The sequence below is a fragment of the Spodoptera frugiperda genome, chromosome 17 (assembly GCF_023101765.2).
Source record: "Spodoptera frugiperda isolate SF20-4 chromosome 17, AGI-APGP_CSIRO_Sfru_2.0, whole genome shotgun sequence".
NCBI classification, from domain to species: domain Eukaryota; kingdom Metazoa; phylum Arthropoda; class Insecta; order Lepidoptera; family Noctuidae; genus Spodoptera; species Spodoptera frugiperda.
The window spans coordinates 6,482,777-6,508,835 of record NC_064228.1 but is presented as its reverse complement, the minus strand read 5'-3'; the positions used below and the strand labels follow the sequence as shown (position 1 = coordinate 6,508,835).

At 33.9% G+C, this 26,059-nt stretch overlaps 1 protein-coding gene across 2 annotated transcripts in view; it reads left to right on the top strand.

The window, feature by feature from the left end:
* Window positions 1–1,022: 1,022 nt before the first annotated feature.
* LOC118276870 (homeobox protein OTX1) overlaps window positions 1,023–26,059 on the top strand; it is a 64,920-nt gene continuing 39,883 nt past the window's right edge. The window contains exon 1 of one of the 2 annotated variants that reach the window (XM_035595460.2): window positions 1,023–1,368. The gene's annotated coding sequence lies outside the window, so the exon portion shown is untranslated. The remainder of the gene's footprint in view (window positions 1,369–26,059) is intronic. The other variant, XM_035595462.2, reaches the window with a different exon arrangement.

The window sequence follows — 26,059 nt, the reverse complement described above, 5'->3', positions numbered from 1 at the left end:
TAAAGATATTAAAAGATGGTACTTACATAAATCTTTATTGTAATATTATTATGTTTTTAACTGAACATTAATAAAACAGTATTTATTGACAATAGATAGGTAAGGACTTAGTATAAAAAATCATAAAATATGTAAATTTTAAGGTAAAACGCAATGATTCATAGTAAATACGTTGTCAATTTGTATATATATTAATTTTGTCATATTTCTATAAGTATAGAAGTATGGAAGTACCTGCCTGTTGAGTTAAAATTGACTGTTACGAAAAATATTAATTGACTGAATAAATTATTTGACGCACAAGTATTTATTTACCTAACTTGAAATTAATGACTCAATTATTAACTTCAAACTTTTAAAGAAACCATCATTGTTAAACATTTTCGATATTTTTTCTTACAAACAGGAAAAAATCGGAATAAAAATCGTGGACATAAGTAGTTTTCGCGACTTAGACTTTTTTCTCAAAATATTGATTACTAACGACCCGTCCCAGCTTTGCATGGGTGCAATAGTGATATATTGTGCATGTATTATACATATAAACATTTCTCTTGAATCACTCTATCTATTAAAAAAATCGCATCAAAATCCGTTGCATAGTTTTAAAGATTTAAGCATACAAAGGGACATAGGGACAGAGAAAACGACTTTGTTTTATACTATGAGTAGTGATGATACAAATTACGCAACATAGTTCATATGACAATAAAACTCAATACTTATACGCAACAGTAATAAAACAAAATAAAGTTATCGCCTCACTTGTAAATAAATAAATAATAATTAACTTGGACCTAAGCACGTGCCCACTGGCGCCACCAGTGAACGCCCACAAGACAATAGAGTTCTTTCAGAAAACAAAAGCTGGCATAGACCACCGACATAGCACATACAGCCTAGCAGGTAAGTAAAAACTGTCGCCAAATAGATAATAAACAGAAAGTGTTATCTGTTTTCCCGTTTTTTTTTTTACCTGAAAAATTGGCCTCGGGTGGGGCGTGCGACGAGAGGGGCGAACCGTCGCGGCAGTCTGGCTCTGACCGTGCCAGCGCTCGCGTCGCATTACTACGACACACAAGTGCAGTGTTAACTTACAAAAAGGCCTAAGTACACAACGAAACATTACGGACTTGGATTTTTTTAATAAATCATCGATTAAACGTGTTTTTTGATAAGATAATTTAGTTGATACAACGTCTCAGTCGTGTCTTGTTCGTGCCGAGTGATCGATCGCGGATGATTAACGTTTTTCTTTTTGAAATATATTTTTTTGCTATTTTACTTTTTTATTGTCGAGTGCATTTATCAAGTTTCACAGTCAGTGCGTTCGTAAACAGTTGGAACTTTGGATTTTGACGTAAATAGGTAAGTGTTTATTTTGTTTTTTTATCTCCAAGTGAAATACGAGTATGTCGGAAACGGCCTGTCAACTTGTATAGTTTTTGCGGAAAAACAATGGAGTGTATGTTTTTTTCGAAGTTGTAATTAAAAAGTTGTATTTACATGTCATTGACCTTTAATTATTGTATTAGATACCCTCATTATCTGTTTTGTTATTACTACTTTTTCAAACATACCCTCCAATTGTTTAAAGTGACAATCATTGAGCAAAAATTATGAATTAAACTAAAGACCGTCGGCTGTGTCCATGTTTTTGATAGAAAACAACAAATAGAATAGCTTTTTATGAAATGAAAGTGACAAATTATGTATTAAAATGTATAGAAAAGTGAGAAACACGAGAAACGTCGCGTGCTAGTTTAGGCCTATCTACAATGCCAGTATTCCGATAACATTCCATATCACAAAATATCTACGATTAAAATTCTGTCAAATTATGAATTACGAAAGTAAATCCATTTCACAATTTTATAGCTAAACGTATCATAAAATATAAATATGCTACTAAATTTAAAAATATTATGTTGCTAAGTCGAATACGGAATTCCAATGTCTGTCGTTCTTAAAATAAAACAAAATAAAAATACTGCAACAAATATTGACATTTCAATTTTTTAAATAAAAATAGAAATAGAACATTATATTTTATCGTTGATTCTGTTGGCATTTCAACAAAATTATTAATTAGTATTCTTTTATTTTTAGATTTTTGTTAATTGTACCTCAGTTTTATTTACTTAAAATAGGTAATTGCATTAAATATTAAACTGTTTATATTATTCTTATTGAACAATATACAGTTAAAGATTAGAAACGTAGAAAAAAACGGAATCTGTCAGTAGCACTCTCATAATTAATGGGAATCATCGCGTGAGCGTTTACTATAAAAAAAAAAAATACTACAAGTTAGTAAGCGGCGAATCCAAATGAACTTTTTTTAGTTTTTCTTGATAAATATACGCATTTAATCTAAGTCTAGTTTCCAAATGTTGATTTATTTTAATCAATAGTATTTTCTCACCTCGGACGTGGAATTTGTGAATAAAAATATATTATTATTATAATTTATACGATTTGAATTTAAATTAGATACGTTCGGCAAATGAGCGTCCATTTTTATTTATGGTTTATCCGAGATATTTTTTTTAATTATTACTTTGTCTTGGCACGTCAGTTTTTTAGCTCGGTGTCTATTAAAAATGTGTGAATTTTTGATCGAAATATGATTTTTGTGGTTTGATTGAAAGAATTCGATTTCACATGTTGTATAAGTAATTTTTCGAAATTATTTAAATTAACTTTTACCTCAAAATAGACACGATTCAAACCGCAAAGATATAAAATATTAGAAACTTTATTTTGGTAGGTAAACGTAGAAGACTGTAGAACTCAACAAAAATATAAAACCTAGCCTAGATTCTAGATACCTAGAATAAATACAAACCCTAAAAATATCAACATTTTAGACCCTAACATTACCACATAGGCAGAATAGGCTACATAAACACATACCCACATCAAAAATAACACTTAATTTCCAACATCTTGCTACTAATTTATTTATATGACCAATATCCGTTACGCCCCTACGCCCAACCGTTTCTACCCACACCCGCCCCATTTGGCAACACTAATAATTCATTTTTGCGTGTGGCAACAATTGGGGAAGATAGGGGCCTTAGAATCGTAGGGTGCAATAATAGCTATTGTTGGAAACGAATTTAATCTGTTGATGCGTTGTAAAAAATACAACTATTTGATAATAATACTTACTTTTTTACGGTTGTATTGAAGTATTTTTTTATGCTAGATGCCCCGGCAAACTTTGTACCGCCTCAAATATCTTTTTCTCACCTTTTTTGGATTTTGACAAACAATTCAAGACCAAAATTTGTCAAATTGGTCTAGCCATTTTCGAGTTTTAGCGAGACTAACGAACAACAATTCAAAATAAGTAATAGTCGCAGAAGTCATTGCAATAAAGTAAAAGCGTCAATAAAAATAATTAAATCAATTATCTATGTATTAGGTAAAGAATATTTTGTTAAAACCGCGGTTCAAAGTTCTCCATTTGCCGGGTGGTAATGGCACATTCGGATTCACAAACGTACCAACTAAGTTACTCAAAAACTTATTACAAGGAGAACTAATACTTATAAACAGAATTAAAAATAACTAAGGCATTCCCTGATAAACCTGAACGTATTAACCAGTGATCTCTTATATACCTGGGAAACATATAAAAAGAGGTTATGAGAAGCCTATCTTATGAAAAGGAGGCCCATGGGGACTGTAGGCTTCCTTTAACTATAGGCCTATAGGAACTATTATAGGTACAGTAAACAATTGTTTTGGACTTTATATACTATTCTTTATTTTCATTAAAAAGGCAGTTTCAATATCTCAGAATCAATCTCGGGTTTTAACAGAAACTGTAGTTTCTGTTCTGCGTCGATACAACGAATATATGATATTAATTTTGTGACTCCTCTGGTGTTGCGGGTGTCCATGGGCGGCGCTGATCGCTTACCATTAGGTGACTTGTTTGCTCGTTTGCCTACTATTCCATAAAAAAATATCAGTTATTAACATTACAAAAATCAAACTAAACTAATAGGGATGATGTGAAGTGACTCAAGAGACGTACTTCAAATCGATATATCTTCGAAAGTAATTGCTTCCATAAGAAAATAACAAATCTAATATTTTAAATAAAATAATCTACAAGACGGACATTAAAAATAAAAATTAGTCATCTACCCTATTACCTACCCATTTTCCATTCCATAACATTACATAACACAAAAATAAAACCGTATCCAACTCCGCGTCAAGTCTAGTGTTAAAGAACGCATATTACCCCAAACCCAGATTGAGGGTAAACTCATCCCCTAGAGGGCGTGACGGTCAAAGCCACGCCTACCCATTTTATTAACATTTTCAGGACCCCAAGTGACTCAGGGGGTGAACTTCACACATTTTTTATGAAGGATAAGGTACTCTATAGTATACTCTATCTTTTGGTACATAAGTATTATTTTTAGTTGTAGATAGATATTCTTACATATTTTTTGGTAGTGAATAACTTTTAGTTTTAATGTAGCGAAGGTAGTTAGATTTTTTTGTAATAAGTTTCTGAATTTATTGTAGGTCTGATATCGTATTTTGTTTTAAAACTATTGTCAGTTGTAAAAGTGACATCTAAATCGAATAAAAAAAAACAGAATGATACTCAGTACTTACCTTATAACCTCAAAATAACATTTATATTGTAAACTAGCTATTTCCGCGCGATTTCACCCGTTCTGCTTGGCTGCTATTGGTCATAGCGTGATGTTTTATAGCCTATAGCCTTTCTGAATAAATGCACTATCCAACACAAAACAATTATTTAAATCGGACCAGTAGTTCTGGAGATTAGCACGTTCAAACAAACAAACAAACGCTTTAGCTTTATAATATTAGTATAGATGTAAATCACGCTGAAACGGAACAAAAATTTATATTGTAAAATGAAACGGAACGAAATATGATGTGGTATACAGAGTGTATAACCTGACTTGGGTGATAGCATACTCTTTATTTCACGGTAGGTATGTAAAGTAATTCGTTCAAAACATATTTGTATTATTTTAAGGTCGGTAACGCATTTTTAACTCCACTGGTGTTGCGTGTGTCCGTAGACGGCGTTGATAATAAAATACAGTCAGAAAATACCAACGGCATTATGTCCACCTATGTACCTATTTACGTGCATTAAAAGCTTTTTAAATAAAATAAATAAATAATACATATACTATCAGACGATCGATTTGTCTCTAAATAAATACACGAATACTCAATACAAATATTTCTTAAAATAACTATAAATAAAGACATAATTAGAATCCTTAAAACATGAAAAAAAAATCAAATATGAAGAACAAAATACTTCTATACAAGTATTCCTCTCAAAAATTAATAGATTTTTAACATTTCTGTGAACTGCGTGTTATATTTTAAATATTGTGAATGTACCGTAGGTATATATTCTGAAATATGTCGGGCATTCTAGGAATATCAGCTTAACTTTTTGTTGTACGCCATTGATATAAGCTTGGTTCCAAATATAGTAACTGGAGTACTTTTATTTAGCTTACCAATTAATATTTTCATTGAATTTGGTTTAATATAAAACATTATTGAAACAAAGAACGTCTATAGTAATATAGATGTTTTTTTAACTATTTGTTGTAGCAACAATTTTTTTAGACAAATAAGGTAATATTTTCCAGTAAATTCTTCACGAATTTCATCATGATCGGTAATACATTCGTGATGACTCTTATGTTGCAAGCGTACACAGTGACCGTATACCATCAGACAGGCTTAGCATCAATTTTATTATAACTTTTGTGAGACATACTAATTAAATATTATGTTATTACTCACGTAACTGTTTGACGAGGAACTCGACTAGTTTCAAGCCATGCTAGAGGAGCATTCCGCGGCAAAAGACAACACGAAATACTGGCTGCTCCTAATTTAAAACCATCTTTCTATTCTAATCTATTCAGCCAGTATCAAATCAATTGTCTATGATCTACATAGACAAGCGTAACACACCTCCTTTAAAAAAAGCGATGCTCATTACTCATTATGCCTAATAAGTGGCACACGATATCAAATCGAGTGCCGATTTAATTAGCCCGCTCGTTAGCGAGGCCGTGGGGTTGCAGCCCCGTTTGTTAACAAACAAACGAATCACCAGCTAATTGGACGTCTGGTGCACTTTGAATCTAATCGCAGATTAAAATAGTGAAGGGTTGATTTACCGTGAATAATTTCAAAGGGCGATTTCTGGATAATCAGTAAACAAATGGCTAACGATGCGTTTTATGTTTATTTTTTGAAGAATTGTTTTATGAATCTTGCTTCCTGGATAAATGGAATACACAACACAAAAACGATTGTTCAATGTGAACTTTAGTTCCAAGTGTATAGTGCGTGCAAATAAACAAACTCTTTATCTAATTAGTGTGGGAGAGCCATGCTTCGGCACGAATGAGCCGGCTCGACCGGAGTGATACCACGGCCTCTCAGAAACCCGACGTGAATCAACGTCTGCGTTGTGTTTCGTTGTGTGAGTGAGGTTACCGGAGCCGGAGGCCCAATGCCCCCCTTCCCAATCTTCCCCACCCCCGATCCCCGAACGACAGCCCTTAAATTCCTAACCCCCAAAAAGCCGGCAAAGCACTTGTAACGCCTCTGGTGTTTCAAGTGTCCATGGGCGGCGGCGATTGCTTACCATCAGGTGATAAGTCTACTCGTTTACCAGCGTGTTTTATATAATATATTATATTAGTAAAACCAATCATAAGTCAATAGAAAAAAAAACAAACAGCTGATTTTCCCGCCAATAGATACACCACAGAGTAAATGACTTATAATATCGCTCCTATACACGAAACGTTAATGAAGCAGAAAGCTTACAAAACTAATGCTACGCACGTAACTACCAGTTATTCAGTGTTCCACGTTTAATTAATTTGGAATATTTGTGCAATTAAACAAACCGAGCCGTAATGATAGTAACATTGATATTTTGAAATGTGGTATTTAGTTGTTTATTACTTGATTTTGTATTAATATTGCCTATATTTGTGTTTGTTAGAAATTGTGGTATCATTTGGTTGTTGTTACGCGTGTAAGACCCATAATTAAGCAATCAGTTACCTTTGTATTATTTCTAATTATGTATTTTGAGAATACACATCTCTACCAATCACATACATCCAAAATATTTAATAAGTTTAGGTATGATCATTTAGAATTGAAACTTAAAACGGGATATTTACCATGTTTTTCATTATTTATGAGTTTCCGATATTTCGGCACTGTTGCAAGCGCAATGATCACGGATAAATAATGAAAAACATGGTAAATATCCCGTTTTAAGTTTCAATTCTAGTGTTAGTGACCATGTCAGTTTAAAAACTTATATTGTGATAATTTATTTATTTAAGAGCTACCATAAAAAAATCGCGTTTTTGGGAAGCGTTTCGTTTACACTCTACAAAAGTTTAAAAAGAAATAGTTAATTTACAAACTGTTTTTTAAGTAAAAATACAATGAGAACGGATTAGATATTGTTCCCCGATTATTTTTTTATCAAACGACAGAAGCATGGCGGAAAAGAGATAGATAGTAATTCCATGAATCAATCATAATTAGGCCACAAGCGAACTTGCTGCTTAGCAGTCATGACTGGCTACTTAGATCACCAAATATCTTCAGACTATAGGCTCTTCTACATAAAGAGGTTTGCATCATCTTTACCACGTTTTTTTTTTTTTTTGAGGTTGGAGAATCATACAATGATTTCTCCCGGACGAGGCGAGAGGGAGTGTCAGACGCATACTGACTAAAAACCACCCCGTTCCTACTCCTGCTTTTCAAGCTGGAGCTCCGGTAAACGATAGGTAGTCCGCAACTCCGGATCAGGCTTCAGCCCTATTGGGACCCATCTGTGGTGTTCTATGGTTCTTTGAATCTTTGATTGGAATCCGAAGTTTAAAAATACAGGTTTATCAGAGAGCGTTGGCGCCCAGTCTATGTCAAATGCGTAGTTCCCTTAGTCGGCTGTTATGACATTCGCAAGTATAGTGATTAAATATCTATTCTACATGCACACTGCACGCAATACCTACAGTTACAAAAAAACTTTAATTAACTCCTAACTATCTCAATCACAAAACATAATCACATTCAGTAAAGCAGTTTTGTAACAAAAGCTTAACAAACAAACAAACAGATTCGTATTTATTTATTGTAGTAAGTACAGATAGATAGTAAACGTTATAAGTGTTATCGGAACATGGGTTTAGTGGCTTGATAAACTGATTATAACCAAACAGAGATTTTGACTTGGCAACAACATAGGTATACATACATACTTACACATATAAGTATATTTTTTTAAAGAATAACGAATGGAGTTTCTTGCTCGTTCTTCTCCATTCGAAGCTACACTTTGAAACGAGCACCTAGCTTCACTGACGGGCAGACAGACAGACTATTATTTATTTCTTTCTTTGTTGACGTTTCAAAAGTACCTAAGTATATGGTTCATTTGGAATAAATGATTATATAGGTAAGAGTAGTAGTGGCCCATAGGTTTAAGACGCCCGCTTCTCATGCATGAGGATTATAGGCTTCGATACCTACCTTGCTTGCTTGTTTGATTGAACGCGTCAATCTCCGAAACTACTGGTCCGATTTGAATAAATCTTTTTGTGTTGGATAGTCCATTTATCGAGGAAGGCTATAGGCTATAGAACATTACGCTACGATTAATAGGAGGTAAGGCAGAGTGGGTAAAACCATGAGAATAGCTAGCTATAGATAAGGTAGACATGTTGCATAGGTAGTGCATACGGATTAGCAGTATCTTCATGTAACGATATCTTGCGAATTACAACACTTCATTATATTTAATTAATCTTAATATGAATGTAATTAGGTATTAATTTTTAATACAATACATCATCATCAGCCCGTAATTATGTTTGACAAAGTTTTCTTCTCACTTGAAGAAGGATTAAGCATTGATTACGTCACGCCTGATCCACATACATTGGTGATTTCAGACTAAGGGTGCTTTTCTATGTAGCTATGCTACGAAGATGTAATAGCTAAGCTGTGAAACTGTGATCGTTTCCACTGATACTAAGCTATGTAGCTGTGTGAGGAAGATGCGCAGCTCGAGTATGCGATGTATCGATAGTAGGGAAGTCATCCATAGCACGCATCTTTCCATATAAAAAACAGTTTAGTTGAGTCCGTTTCCACCAGTGCTAAGCTGAAAAGTCATCCACAGCAATCTAGCACAACTCTGGTTAAAAAGCGCTCTAAGGTTTAGCTTATTTACAAGCCTATGAAGCCTAGGTTTCCTGATGATATTATGTACAAACAAAATATATAGCCAATCTCAATCTCTCATCATTTTTTTTTAAATTAAGTCAAATTTTTAACCTTAGCTGTATTAAGTTTCTATTAAACAAGTAATGAATTTAGTGTAGAAGCGACACGTGACGACACCCAGTCTATACCTAATCAAATTAACATTGGATTTTCATTTCGTAATTAGATTAGCAAAAATAAATCATCAATTCACCCATTATCTATATCCTGACACGTTTGATGTTATCTCTCCACATTACATACATTATCAGGGGCCTTATCTAGAATTTTTGGTAATTACAGATAAAAAGCAGTATCAAGTGTTTCGATTTATTTTTATTATTTGAACAAGTAACACGCGTAATGCTACAATATTGCCAGATTATAACACCTTTTTTAAAGGAATTTAGATTATTTTTTAATTGTGTCTCCTTTGTATGTTTTATACAGTATGTTAACTAACAGAGGACGTTCCTGTTAACCCGCAATAGTATTGCATCCATACATGCTAAAAAAATATTACCATTAAAAAACAAAACAATTTTAGTTTTTTAAAGATTACAATATTCACCAAAAATTTTAAATCGATACGTAAAAGAAACACTCCGTGCACGTGTAGTTGAAGGAAGGCAACGTTGCAATTTATTGCTTATTTTTCTATGCTGATATTTTTATTTTAATCTATTAATGATATAGATTAACGAGTTTAAAGGAACGCCCTCTGTTAGTTAACATACTGTATTTTAGTATTGTCTCCTTAAGATTATAGTATTAAGATGTTTTCAATATAAAGTTAATATTATTGAGATATTTTTTTATTATAGTTTTAAAGGCATTTTGTTGAGGTTTTATGGCTTTAAACTGTTATCTTATGTAGATATTGGGTAATTTTTGGGCTGATAATGTAATGATGTTGTATATAATATGAGTATTGAGTAGGTATATGTTTTTAATAGTGCTAATTGCTATATACTTTTAAATACATTATAATACAACAGTTATTCTGTTTCTTGGATTAATTAGGTATTAAGACATTAGGAATGATGACAGGGAAGGAAAATTAGGTACCTAATGAAAAAATATTAGACTAGTTTCTCTTTAATTCGTCGTATAAGATAACAATACTTAGATAAAACGAATCAAAGTTTAGGAGTGGGAGCAGATACGTCATTTCTACGTGTAAAACGTACGTAGAATACACTGATACAGCAGCTACAACTAACTATTTCTTTAAACAACACGAAATTTACAATTGTACTCGGTAGTACGCTTATCTCTGATTACATGGGACTTATAACATAAATGGTGAAAAGTGAGAGATTGAAAAGCGTGATGTTATCGTAATAAACCTAGACTGTTAGGTAATTACTGAATCGCGGAAGAATAGCAGGTTATCGGCTAGAAAAGCAGGAGTAGGAATAGGGTGGATTACCGGACACTACCTCTCATCATTGGATGATTTGCCCCCCTTAAAAAAAGATTGTTAGCTAGATACTAAGTCTGCACGTGAATCGCAAAACCAGTTAAATTGAGTAATACAGTTTACAGTCACGAAAAGATATCTCTTTTAGATAGAAAGATAGAAATCTTATCTTTCAACCGTCGATAAAAGTAGTAAACACTCATAAAGGGGGCTTATGTTTACTTAACTTTAATTCAGCAATTTGATATTGTTAAAACTTTATTGGTTATTATCAGTTCAATTCATGAATAAGGAAAAGTTATTAATTAATTGTGTACATAAGTAAATTTAAATTAACTTTCAAACTTCGGCTTCCCCTCTTGTTGAAAATAATAAAACTAAGTAGCCTATAGCAGTCTCTAACATCTTAACTATCTTCTGATATAAAAAATCTCTGTGTTACAATATAAAGACAAAGAAACAAACAAACGCACAGGTTTTTATAAACCTAGCTCGGGCAAGTCGCTAATTATACATAAGTCTAGGTTAAAAAGTAAATTTTCCTATAGTTCCTAAATATTGGTAAGTTACTTATTAAGTTATTCCTAGTGCACTAGCATAATTATTGATTAATACTTATTTGTGGCTGTTTCATGTAAATTATTTTGTGAAATAATGAAAATAAAGGATTATTATATTATTATATAATTTAGGTATAATCTTATATCTGTGAGTTTGTGTGCATGTTTGTTATTCAATCAACTCAAGATGGCTGAAGGGATGGGGATGAAATGTGAAAGAGGTGTAGATGTGTTTAGAATAACGCTATAGGACATTTTATTTCACGGTATCGCGGGCGAACCCGCTGGCAGAGACTAGTATTAAAAAAAAGCAATTATTTACTCAATGATGAATAGTCCCTCTGTGACTTGAAACTAGTACTTTTCTTCATTAAGGTACGTGACGTGAGTAAACCGTGATTTATAGTTAATTAAAACATAATCTTTCTAATTTCTGTTCACCCCCTATGACTCATATCTTCAGTCAACAATGACACATAAAGATGGTGGTGCAATAACATGTCACTGATAACATGTACGCGTTATCATTTAAGCTAATTTGTGTACTGAATTAATTATATTTCGATTTTCTTGCGTCATTATTAAGATAGATGCAGGTCGCTTCCAACCTGAGTGAAGCAGTTGACGTCTTGTGGCTAATATAAACATCAACTGCCTGTGACTATCCTTAACTAGACTATGAGTCCAAGTGTGGGAGAGCCATGCTTCGGCACGAATGGGCCGGCTCGACCGGAGAGATACCACGGCCTCACAGAAAACCGATGTGAAACAACGCTTGCGTTATGTTTCGTTATATGAGTTAAGTAGTAATATACCGAACTCCTAATTACCCTCCTTCCTAATCTTTCAATCCCCATTACCCCAACAACCCTTAAATTCCTAACCCCTAAAAAGGCCTATAACAACGATGAATAATGTTGCTAGATAGGCATTAAAATATGCAAATAAATAATCTTGTAAACTGTATAACAATAACAAGTCTAGGTATAAATAAAATATCTAGATTGTAATGTTTATCAAAAGATATTTGAAGCAACGTCACATGTAAATTATATTGAGTTATCGGACGCGGAAATAAATGTCGATTGAAATTGAGACTGAATCTATAAAACAATATATCTTTATGATATTATTGCATGTGTTAAGCCTCAGCCGACGTCGCCCGACATCGCCCGATGTCGGACACATGTTGCTCGACAAATGTTCCTAGTTTGGACGAGGCTTGCTTCGTGTTCTTATAAGGAGCGTATTCTTGTTTAAAAAGCCGGCAACGCATCTGTGTCTCCTCTGATGTTGCAGGTTTCCATGGGCGGCGTTGAGCGCTTACCATCAGGTTGCCAGTCTGCTAGTTTACCCCCTATTCCATAAAAAAAAGTTCAGAATGAGTGTTGCTAAGGCTTATGCCTTATAATATATGTGTCACAATAATGGAGAATTCTAGATCGAATGCTATTCAATTATTTAACCCACACATCATCAACAGTCTATAAGTGGCCACTGCTGTCACACAGAAAAGGTTTAAGCATTAATCACCACGCTTGCTCAAAGCATTTTGGCCGAATTTTTTTAACTCACTGCTGCATAACAGTCTACATTATATTGCGACATTTTTGCCCATCTCTCGATGTTATCTTCTATCTTCTACGACCTTGATAACGCATCTCAGATCAAAAAGATTACAGTGTTTACAAACGCACCCAAAACAAAAGAGAAAACCTTGCATTGGATGCAATTTTCACGAAAAACGATAGCATATCCTCACACCCTTTTCTAAAAAGCGTAATCTTCTCATTAAACTAATCAGTAATTCTTAACTGTTAGTAGTTAGTGTTAATCCACTGCTTCTGCTAACCCTCTATCTACGTGTAAAGAGGTCACGTAATAACTTGAAATTGTTTAAAAAAACAAGATAAATTGGACATTATCTATGTGATAAGTTATCGTGATTGAGAAGCTTGCTGTATTAATGTACACCAACGTTGCAATGTATTGTAGTATATTTCCTATAGATAATAACGTGTTCAATATAAAAATAAATAATCAATAACTGTTATTCCCCTGTAGACAATTAATTGAAATCTAAGTTAAAATCTTCATTTATGGTCATGCAAAGTTAACGTGTATACAAAATTTCAACTCAATCGCTTGAGGGTCCCGGAGCTGACTGTCTAGCGGGTTACTGGGGCTCCGGCTCGAAAAGCAGGAGTAGAAACGGGGTGGCTTTTAGTCAGTAAGAGTCTGACACTCCCTCTCGCCTCACCCAAGGCGAGAAAAAAAAATCGCTTGAGGTTATATGCTTCAAAATTTAGTTGCAAGATTCCATTACACAAGATGCATGTAATTTCCCTTTACCTAAAAATAATCTCTAAATAATTTGCACTCATTCTTAAATTATCTATTATCTCATGACTAATCCTTTAATCTACTGGCAAGTGCTACCGTTGAAGTTTTTTGTTTAATATCTATTTAATTGTTTTTTTTTTGGGTTTTTGACTTAACTCACGTACGTAACGAATGAATATTGATTAATGATTATGAATTTTTTCGACTTAATCTCGTAACTGTTTGACGAGGAACTCGACTAGTTACCAGCCAAACTAGAGGCTCATACACTACAGGAACTTGACTAGTTTCAAGCTAGAGGCTCAAACTCAACGCCGCGACCGTCGCGTTGTGTATCACGGAATGCTCATGAATTCAAATTCGTCTAATTTATTATGTCTCTAATTATTAATTGAGTATGTCTCTGCCTCTAATTTAGTATGTCTCACCAAAGTTAATATAATTCGTACGTATACGTAATATGAAACAACATTTATAACTATTTTTTTATTTTCAAGAAAATTATAAGTTTCGCTTCTGTTATCCTCCTCAGTTGGCTGTGATCCTAGCATACCTCTTTCTTCGTTCACTTGATCTATGTACTTTCCACAATCTCATTATGTATGTACTAATCGATTAATGGGTCGTTTTAAACTTCGCGTTGTATGTTTCAAGACAAACGACATAACGCTTCTTATTCTGCATTTAAAGAACAGTTTTAGCGGTTATACAGATATTAATAAACCATTTCCATTTAAATAACAGTTTTTGCGGTTGTTCAGATATGAGTAAACCATTGCCAAGCAAAAAAAAATCTTCTTACACAGAAAATAAATGAGCAAGATCACCAACACAACGCTTCTATAAGACCATCTCCCGAATCAATTAATAAAACATATTTTATAACTAAAACTAACTTTGAAATCTTAAAATATCCATCCAAAGTTATTTATTACTAACAAACAATCTACTCCATTTTATAATACTTTAGCGTGCTAATGAATAAATGAATAAAAGTTGAACAGTAACTCATTTTCGGAGTCAAGTCACCGGGCACTGGGCGCCATCTTGAAATCTGATTGAATAACGACTCACCTTTGTACTACCACAGATTATCTTAAATTACTACCTATTAGGTAACTAATCTATCGTAAGATATGCGATAAAGTTAATTTATCTTTGTGTCATTAGAAAACTATGTGCTGAAATATTGATTTTGTGATTTGGTATCTGTGTATTTTCATTCATGAGGTTTTTCCGGCAGTTATTTTGGTTAGTAGTGTATATTTGGTGGCAGTGTATATGACAGTACACTGGTTTACTATAAGCCTCCTCTACATAAAAGAGGTTGCTATAATGTCTATACTTGGTAGGCGGGTTGGAAATCGCAATAAAAAATAGCTCTGCTGCTTATCTAGATTTCTGTCAAATATGTAGACCCTTAATAATCCACTCAAAGTCAGAGTCAAAATCAAATCATTACTTCCAATTAAACCATAAATAGGTACATTCGGAATGTCAATAAATAAATACTAGTCCGTCAGTCTATGCGTCAGTGAAGCTAGGTGCAACATCCGCGAGAAGACTAGAGGTGAGAAAAAATAACCACTATTAAAAAAAAATCTAGTTAAATAAGCTACGAAAACTATAAAGAAATATCGTAGCATCGCTACGCCGTAGCACGTAGCTCGTAGCTTGTAGTGTAGCATTGTTTTACTCCTAATGAATACAAAACTGTTCGTCATGGGTATCTATTCAATTTGGCCTGTGTACTAAGGATGCAAGTAGGTATCAAATAACATTTTATTGTTGGAATCTAATCATTTATGTTAGGTATTTAGTATTCCGCCAACGATTTTGAAACACCTAAACCTTTTTAAAAATCACGCTATTTTTCAATGAAATCTTAAATCCAGACAGAGGTAGTTTTTAAATTTAATATGATTAAAACCTTACCTACAGAGATACAGACGCAGACAGGAGACTTCTTTTATAAACTGACTTTTAAAAAAAGGAGGTTCTCAGCTTGACCGGTATATGTGTGTATTTTTTTCCAATTTTGATGCGGTTTTCAGCATAATACTTTTCGGACTTAGAAGAACTAATTTAAAAAGTATATTACGCTCTTTGACACATGTTTTAATTTATGGTTTTTGAAGCCAGCATTTTTTAACGTAGTTTTCAATATTTATTAAGCAAAGACTGCGTAAAAATAGAACAAGAAATGTTCCAAGACACAACTTAATACAAAACACCAATCTCCCAAAGACTCAACTATCGAATCTCCAAACTACATCACTCCGTTACAACTCCAGACAAATTAAACCATAGAAAAATCGACGCAGGCGCCGTCTGACCTTACGGGCACCATATTCGAACCATGAATGGTTTAGCTTAACATAACATTAAAAAAAAACTAAATAAAGATGCAAGCAGCCATTGTGTGGGTTGTTTCTGAGCTAACATTCACGCCCGCCTAATTGGGTACCGGGCTGAGTCAGCGATTCTCATTGTTGCTACTGAATTACGTAGTGCTAACGATATGTTGTGTTTTTTCTTCGTAAGATTTGTTTTGTTTTGTTTTTGTTTTCTATGGTTTTTACCTAGGTAGTATTGTGGTAGATGAGATAAAATTAAATGTAGTAAAGAAATGTTGTTATAGAATTTTTAAAAGGAATTGTCCGATTCTTCAATAAAAATCATAAGAAGTTAACGGTGTCATTATCCTCAAGCAAAAGTTAACATTACATGTACTTTCTAAGATATTTTTAGACACCACTGACAAACGGTGAAGGAATACATCGTGAGAAAACCTGGGCAGCTGGGCTTATAATTTCGAAATATAAGTTTGAAATCGCCAACCCGCATTGAAACCTTCTCTGTATAAAAAAAGGCCTTTAGTCAGCAGTAACCACTTATAGGCTGTTGATGTGATAATAGCAACAAGGCTTACTGTACATATGATGGTAAACGGTCACGAATGTATTGTCGGCTGATGAAGAATTGATGATGATTGTAGTATCTATTCTAGAAATATTTACATTTTATTTTACAAAAACTTAACGCATTCAAATAAGAATTAAATATGTTACCCGCTAAAAAAGCTGCGCGGCGATCCGCGATGTCATTCAAAAAACAACAACGGTTCCTTTTTTAAAAAGGGGTTTTATAACCGAAACAATACTCCCGCCATCGCCATCGCCATTTTGACGACCATAAACAATCAAGTTTTTTTTTACGCAGGCAGATGTTCGAACACATACTGCCTATATGGCACATAACCAATTTGACAATGGTTTGATATAAAGGGGGACTAGAACGCCCCTTTTGTAAAAAAATAGTACAATTCACATTGTTATTTATTTTGTTGTTAATAATTACAGTGGTTTGACGAGATATAGATAAATTCTAGTTTTGGTTTTGTGTGGTTATAGCTCGCACGGTTTATACTTAATTACGATTCTTTGATTTATTTCTTTATTTCATAAGCTATTGATTCTGTATTTATGATTAGTTCAGTGTGCTAAAAAACCTTCTCTCTTTACTTTCCGTTCCTAGCTTTTTTTACAGTGGGAAAATCATTCTATGACTTTTCTCGCCTTGGGCGAGGCGAGAGGAAGTGTTAGACTCTTACTGACTAAAAACAACTTCGTTCCTACTCCTGCTTTTCGAGCCGGAGTCCCGGTAACCCGCTAGGTAGTCCGCAGCTTTGTTCCTAGCTAAGAATCCAATTCAAATCAAATGCAGACTGTACAAAAAAAAATTCAGTTCTGGAAATGTGGAATCCTTTCTCATAATAACTGGATTCATATTTAAAATCTATTTAACTGAACTGTACAGCAATTTTGATTATAGTAATCTCCAATAATTTCACCCAAACTACCGATTTCAATTAAACAATTAACATTTTAAATAAATCATTCATTTCGACATAATGCCTCCCGCACACGACGCGCCATTTTAAGAGTTTTTTTATATCGCCACTTTAGTACAATAAAACGCGACTGTTTGTTACAATCACGTACAAGCATTCATAACGAAACGTACACTATAAATTAACCTTTGTTGATGTTCTATTTTCAAAAGTCACGTAGAGGATGCATTAATTAGAATGTGCGTGTTGGTACGCATGAATCGGGTTGCCAATCTAAAAATTGTTAAGATTGATTGTGTAAAAAGTTTTGTTGCGATGTTTTTGTGACAAAGGGTGTGTTTGGTGGTTGGTATTTCCTTTCCCTGACGAAGCAGTGTTGATAAATATTCACTTTTACTGTAAAGAAAAATGTATTTGTAAGATAAAAGTAATAACTATAAGACTTAAATAGGTAGATTTTCTCCACAAGATGTCCGTTTCCTATCAAAACAACCGTTCCTTTCATTATGAACTCTACACGCAATACCTATTCTCCGCACACAATTCCAAGAAAAGTTTCTCTTTCAACAAAATGTAAACACACCAATAAAAATCTCTATAATAAGTCACAAAGCATTTTCCAATAACAAGCAAGGAGCTAAACAGTTTCATAAGTCATATGTTTTATTTACAATCTAGGTTTCAAATAAAACCTTTTTCTTTAGTCCGACGGCGGAGCGATAAACTTATATCCGTCTCGCTCACTCGCGGCCGTACTTTCGGAGTCGTAACCACGCCTTACGAACACCCCAGTATGCCTATCTTTTTCGTACAAATAGTTGCTTCGTCTCCCTCGCTCGCGACTATCGATTTACCGGGCCAAGTTTGTTTACCCGACCAAATTCCGTAGCTATATTTAGTTCGGTAGTTTGTAATAACTTGGGTGAACTACACATGGTGGGGTTATATGTAATTGTGTCGGTGTTACCAACGTCGGATGAATTTTTTCGTTAAGTTTTTTTTTTGTGGAGAAATAGGTTTTGCTGTGAAATATGATAGGTTGTTTTATTGCTTGTTTGTATGAGTTTATTGACTGGTTCGAGTGGTAAACAGTTTTATTTTCGTGCTTAGTTAGCGGCTCTTGTTGCTTTTGTATTGAAATTTGAGTTTTCAATGAAATATCTTTTTCTATTCTTCAAGTAGAAGTAACTGGGTATGCTACTTATATCTTTACAATGGTAAATTTAGAAAGGATATGGATGACATATTATCCGGAGCTGCGGACTATTTAGCGGGTTTACCGGGGCTCCAGCTCGAAAAGCAGGTGTAGGAACGGGGTGGTTTTTAGTCAGTAAGAGTTTGACACTCCCTCTCGCCTCGACCAAGGCGACAAAAGTCATTGGATGATTATCACCCCTTGAAAAAAATGTATGATATATTATTTTAATGCCTTCATACTTGTGTTTTCTGTACACATCTATCCACTCTTAAACTCTGCTTTGTAATTCAGACAGTACCTCATAAAGCAATCTAATATTTATGTAAAGATATACCTATACCTACCTATCAAATATTTTATTTACATTATAGCTATATATTATTACCTGTATATTAGCTACAGTGACTGTGCAGAATACTGCGAACTCCGACAATATATTTAAAATGAATCAGCGATAGGCACCCAGCGATAGCCACTCAGTACTACTGAGTACAAATCCTTTGTTTATGTACTTACTTATAGGTATTCTTTTAAATAAATAATATTTGAAAAGAGAATAAGTATGTGGTGTATAGTTCGATAGAATACGAGTGACGATATCCTCAAAAAGGCTGACACTACTTCACCATTTTTTCTTTTTCGCTAGTTTAAAAGCTGAGTTATGTTTGCTAGAGAGCCATCTATGATATACCTATGAATGGATACGTGTTGATGATAATGATGATGAAGTGTTGATATCTAATTTGTTAAGTAATTGCAGACTATGCAGATTGAAATACATGGAAATGAAATGAAAATGGATAGCTTATTGAATGCAAAAATCTCTATTTGTACCATGATATTATTGAACTATGTAAGAACATCGCTCTTTTTAAACCTCAACAGAGTAGCAAGCAAGCTTAGTACCCATTTTTCTTTAACTTTAACATTTTCCCAGTTGTATAAATTTCCTGTTATCAAAAATTACTTTTATAATAACTATCGTGAGATATACTAAATTAACTTAAACTCAAACTTAAATCTGCGTGACGTCGCCACGTCTGCGCACGCTGCTCATGATGAAGTCTCTCTGTGACTCGAAATAACTCGGAACTAGTAAAGCTTTTCTCCATTAATTTACGTGAGTAAACCGTGATTTTTGCTGCTTATGTTAAACTGATTGGTCATTATTAATACCATTGAAACATCATTAGTTTAAACTGATCAAGTCCCGTAAGATGCACAAGACTTAATAAAAAGTTACCGATGTCAAAAAGAATCATTTGCATGTACAATAAATCAATTTTACTCGCTCCATAGTCACGAGACATTACGCCAGTCCATGATTAATAATCATAATTAATTCAATAACTTACTCGCTGGCACAACATTTGATATATTACACAGTTAATTTTAAATCTAATGATGACGTTTAATCTCTAAAATTAACTGACTGTTTGGCAGATGCTTGTAGTTAAGCTGGCAACACTGTCGTTAATGTCATTTGTTTTCATAACCGAAGTGTTAATTTTGAATTTAGATTTTGTTGTTTTCTTATGTTGGCAGTACTTGCTATTGTGCAAGGAGGTTTGTTAATTAATCAAATATGCATAATACTTTAGTATTTTTCTTGACTTACCTACTTAAAAACTCATATATTATTATTTTTATATTAATATATGCACATCTATGAGTTAAAAAGCGTGACGACTATTCTATTTAACAAATAATAATCTTAAAAATACCTACCATATGCAAAGTCCCAATTTTAAATACACTAACTACCGCACTCATAGACATTTAATGATTACTTAAACAATTCCTTAGTAGCGATTTTGTATCGAAAACAATCGCCAAGGACTGGGTTAAGTAACCATTAAATGACTCTGAATACTTAACCATTTCTGCTAAACTCAAACAAGGCTGTGAACCAAAATGAAGTGCACTCAACGAAATTAATATAATCAATTGGCAACACTGGTAGCTCAACAATGGCCGGCACGTGTCCATTGTTCCAGCCGACCGCCTCCCGCCAAAACTACAATAGACCAAATATGAGACGAATTGATACCATGATACCATACTCTATGGGAAACCATATTGTATCGAGATTGCAATCTAGTTTAATGAAAGCTGAAATTAAGTGTGGATTGGTTTTATTTTAGGTAATATTTTTGTGGTTATTAGATGGGATTGCGACATGGTGGTATGTGAATTGTACTTAGAAGACTAGACACAGAAAAAATCTATTAATGATAAATAAATGATATTTGTTTTGCAAGTTGCTTATGAGATAACTAGATGAGGCCTACTCTGAGAAGAAATGCCAAAACAAAATCGGAGGTCATAGTGTCTTTTAAAGTACAGACAAATCACATAAAGAATAATGTGAGAGAACCGTACAAGTTGATTCTGTAGTGGTATTTAGAGGAAAGAACCACAACAGTTTGAGCGGACCTCTTCAAATGACAGTACGCATGTGATTACAAATCTCTTATAAGCGCATTTATCATTCTTTCGACCTTATGTCCTATGTACTTACGTACCTACGAACTTTTAGTATCACTTGCGTGTCCTAGGTTTGATGCCAATGTATCAAAATAGTAAAGAGATCCTCTATCCTACATTGCATCAAAATCTACAAAAAAAAAAAAACTTTTGCTTCCAACTCATTGGATAACTCCAATCTATTCCCAACTTCTCAAAAAAGCTTTCCAACGGCGGTCCTCAAATTCATTAATCAATTTAAAAACAAGACATCAAACCATCAACACTGTAACAAATTAGTATGCCCCGCCTGTGTTGTAAACGCAAAAAATATTACACCGCTCTTTGGCGCACAGTGGGCCACTATTTGCTAACACGCGCCATTACCGGCACCCTGGGGACTCCGCCCCCCTGGGGCTCCGGGCAATTACTGAGACAACCGCAGTAGCATTTCTCGATGAAAGATTTCAATATCGGCCTTCTGATATGTTATTAAATGCACATGTTAGCTAAAATTGAATTGTTGGCTTTGTGTTAAACGTTAAACAAAATGGCGGGGTTTGGCGGGAAATGGCACAGATTATAATAGCATATGATCGCAATTTTGTTACATTTTTTTTTATTGAGCAAGCCGGTAAACTTGCGGACGTATCACCTGATGGTAAGCAATCGCCGCCGCCCATGGACACTTGAAACACCAGAGGCGTTACAAGAGCGTTGCCTTTTGGGGGTAAGGAATTTAAGGGTTGTTGGAGAATCAGGGATTGGGAAGATTGGAAAGGGAGGAATTGGGCCTCCGGTAACCTCACTCACACAACGCAAACGTTGTTTCACGTCGATTTTCGGTGAGGCCGTGGTATCACTCCGGTTGAGCCGGCCCATTCGTGCCGAAGCATGGCTCTCCCACACTTAATTTATTTGTATGTATTTCATTAGTGTTGTCTGTTCCGTGTCTGATTTGTTAAGATTTCTAGTTTTATATTGATATTGATAAATACTTAATATTGAAATCTTCGCACTGTCACTCACTATGCTAATACTATTTGATGTCAAATATTAAAATTATTTATTGACTATTACAAATCTCCAATGAGCTTCATTACTTATATTTTCAGTTATACACAAATAATTATTTACTTATTTACCTAAGTATGTATATAATTGGCTAACATTGAGTACTTACTTACATTTAGTAAATAAAATATTGAATAAATATTAGTTATTATTTTGGAAATATCGAATTAAAATGTTATATTTACTATGATTAATATGTATTCGACCTTGGCAAACAAACTTCTTATCTATAAGCTTCTTGTAAAACATAGGTACTGATAAAGAGTCAATGGATTCTTAGAAACTTCCTTTATATACTGACGTTACTATCTTCAGTATCTAATTATACAATTACTATGTACTGTGAATGTATTCCGTACATCTTTACAATAGGGGCTTATGATTATTCTAAACTTCTTTCCATTATTTCCTTATTTCACCAGTAAATATCTACAGCCTGGAGCTGCGGATTACCTAGTGGGTTACCGGGGCTCCGGCTCGAAAAGCAGGAGTAGGAACGGGGTGGTTTTCAGTCAGTAAGAGTCTGACATTCCCTCTCGCCTCATCCAATGCCGGAGAAATCATTGGATGATTTTTCCCCCTTAAAAAGCCATATATCAATAGCCTAGTCGTGTGTTAAAAGCCTATTAAAACAATTTGATAAACATAGACAGTTATTTCATCAGCTATTAAAGAATTTTAAGGGGCTCGCTTGACTTAAACCATTCTTATTACCTTCGTAGCACTATGCATCTTATCATTGAGTAACCCATATACCTAAAACTATGATTATTATAAAAAGTATATAGGTATAACTGTCTACCTATGCTGTCACACATTTACAACAACCAACAGCAACTCATACCATTTCAAAAACAGTCAAAATTTAGACCCATTCAACTACCTTTCAAGATTCTAATAATAGAACATCACACATAAAATAAAGAGCGTGCTTAAAAACATCCTTTTCAAACATTATTTTCCTCTCACCCTCTTTTTTTACCCCCTAAAACCACAACTAGATCAATAATCGGGCGCGTAATGAGTGTATCAAGTTTCGTCCCCAATGGCCGAACTGATTTGCTTTTAGTTTTTGTCTGGCGCATATTACATTCGACCCACTGTGCGCGTAATTGTTTTCTGCGCTGGCAACCCCAGGGAATCGCGAGGAAAGAGGTTCTTTATGAATATCGTTGAGGTTATTTATTTATGATGCAATTTGTTTTGACTTTTTCTTGTGGACTATTTAGAGCTAGATTTGTTCGGAAGGGTTTGTTATGAGGTTCGCAAATCATCCAATGACTTCCCTGCCTTGGGCGAGGCGAGAGGGAGTGTCAGATTCTTACTGACTAAAAACCACCCCGTTCCTACTCCTGCCTTTCGGTCCGGAGCCCCGGTAACCCAGTAGGTAATTCGCAGCTCCGGTTCAGACATAGCTTAGTTGAGTCTGTTTCCACCAGTGTTAAGCTATGTGTACCAATGAATATGATTGGTGAAAACCAAACGTATCCACAGCAACGTAACAAAGCACATCTCTTGTGGAAAAGCACCTTTTATCTATCTTTGTTTTAAGTCATTATCAACAATTAAAACTTTAATTACGTCTACTGTTTACCTTTAACTTGACACCATCTAATCATCATCAGATATTTGGTTAGAGCTACCGAAGTCCAGTGAATCAATTCAGAACTGACCCCCACTCCAAAGACATAGCAGTTCTTTATAAAAATGTACTTTGACGATAAAAGATAATATTATAATTGAGTCCCTATCTCAAATACCTACTGATAAGTTTAAAGGTCTCTGATAAATTATTATTTAAAGAGTTATTGGCGAGTAATAAAAAGAATGACTGTGGTGATAGATATGTTTTCATCCAGCCATACTCATCTCATGGGTATCTTAAGAGCTTTTTTTAAGAGGGAATATTCCAGTGTTTTTTTTTGCCTTGGGCGAGGTAAGAGAGAGTATCTTTTCAACCTTCAGCCAAGAGTGGAGATTGTAAAGGAAGCTCATAGGCGCATTGGCTGAAAAATGATGCATGTTTTACTAATTAAATACATAAATAAAATAGTCCTGCAGCAGATTCTCACGCCAGGTGATTTGAGGTGATGTTATAAGTAAGTTATGAATCCTCGGAGAGTGAGAAGTCATATCAAGACATTGTTGTAGTTTTTCCTTATTTAGGGATTAATCACAGTAGAAGTGTTTCGGCAGTTACTTCTTAATCATTTATTATTATATCCACAGATTATATCATATGTAAAACTAACAGGCTACTAACTGTATACCCATGTAATGTTGATTAAAAATATTTCAATCATGACAATTTTCATTACAGTTAATATTAAATAAGAAATATTATGTTTTGTGTATAATTTTTTTGTCAAGTTGGTATTACTGTATTGTTTTGACATTTCATAAAAAGATAAATACTAAATATTTATCTAGTCTAGTCCAATCTAAGTGCTAAACACTAGCCCACTGCTCTGAACATGTTGACATTACAGGAAAAAAATACATTTTCTTTTATCAAAAATCTATATCATTTAGTTTTTAGATCATATATATTTTAATGATTAGGTACAACACAATTAATTATTTGCTACGAAAGGAAGTTAGAACGAATGAAAACAATGACACTACCTAAACATGCCACTGGGTTTTCCTTCTACTATCTTGACAATTTCTTACTCATTACAACACGTATTGATAAATAATTTGAAGATAATGATGTACATTTTGACAAAATTATCATTTTATTAATAGGTATGAAGTTACTAAGCGAATAGTAAGTTCCTAATTGTATAAAAATGTTTAATTTCAAGTCTTTTCATAGAAACAGGGCAACAGCGCTCTCTGATAAACTTGAACCTTTATAATCGAAGACAAAAAAGGAGGTTCTCAGTTTGACCTGTATGTATGTTTGTGTGCGATTATCTGGCGTTTGGCTGAACCGATTTTGGTTTTCAGCATATTAGTTTTCAGACTTGGGAGAAGGTTTGTTTGTTTTCGGTTTTAGTGTTGCTCTCTGTATCAAGTGGCTGATCCGCTTATTAAATGACATAAAGCAAAAATACTAACTTATTTATAGAGAGAGAACACATGGAATATTATTTCTACTGAAAATATAAAACTTTTCTAGGTATCACATGATAGAAAAGACTAGTCAACAACTATGATAAATTAGATAGATAAAAATAAATATCGTCGGCTTTCGTAATAATTGACTTTGACACTCAAACAGTGAGCTGTCATTCATCAGATTAAAAATTAAAAACATCAATAATAAATTAAAAATTTCCTGATCCAACCGCAAAATCGCGTTACTTTATCGAAATCAAGATAAATTCTAAATCGATAAAATCTACGTATCTCGAGTAGCACTATGATATTTAATCGATTAATCGATAATCGAGATAGGAATCGATATGACGATTATCTTTTCTAAAAATCTTTGGAGTTAAATTATAGCGTAAATTAGAATAATAAGTTTTATCTTTGAGAATCTTTTACTGTTGATATGCGTATTAGATATTATATTCGTTTTGTTTTAGATTATATTACTATCTATCAAGAATTTTGGCAAAACAAGTCATTTGTTTTCAGTTTAGTGTCGATTCAAATGATTGATATTGTTTTGGTTACTAAATAACCAAGTTGACTGATCTCAGATGGGGCCCAGTAGGGCTGATGCCTGATCCTGAGCTGTGGACTACCTAGCGTGTTTACCGGGGCTCCGGCTCGAAAAGCAGGAGTAGGAACGGGGTGGTTTTTAGTCAGTAAGAGACACTCCCTCTCGCCTCACCCAAGGCGGT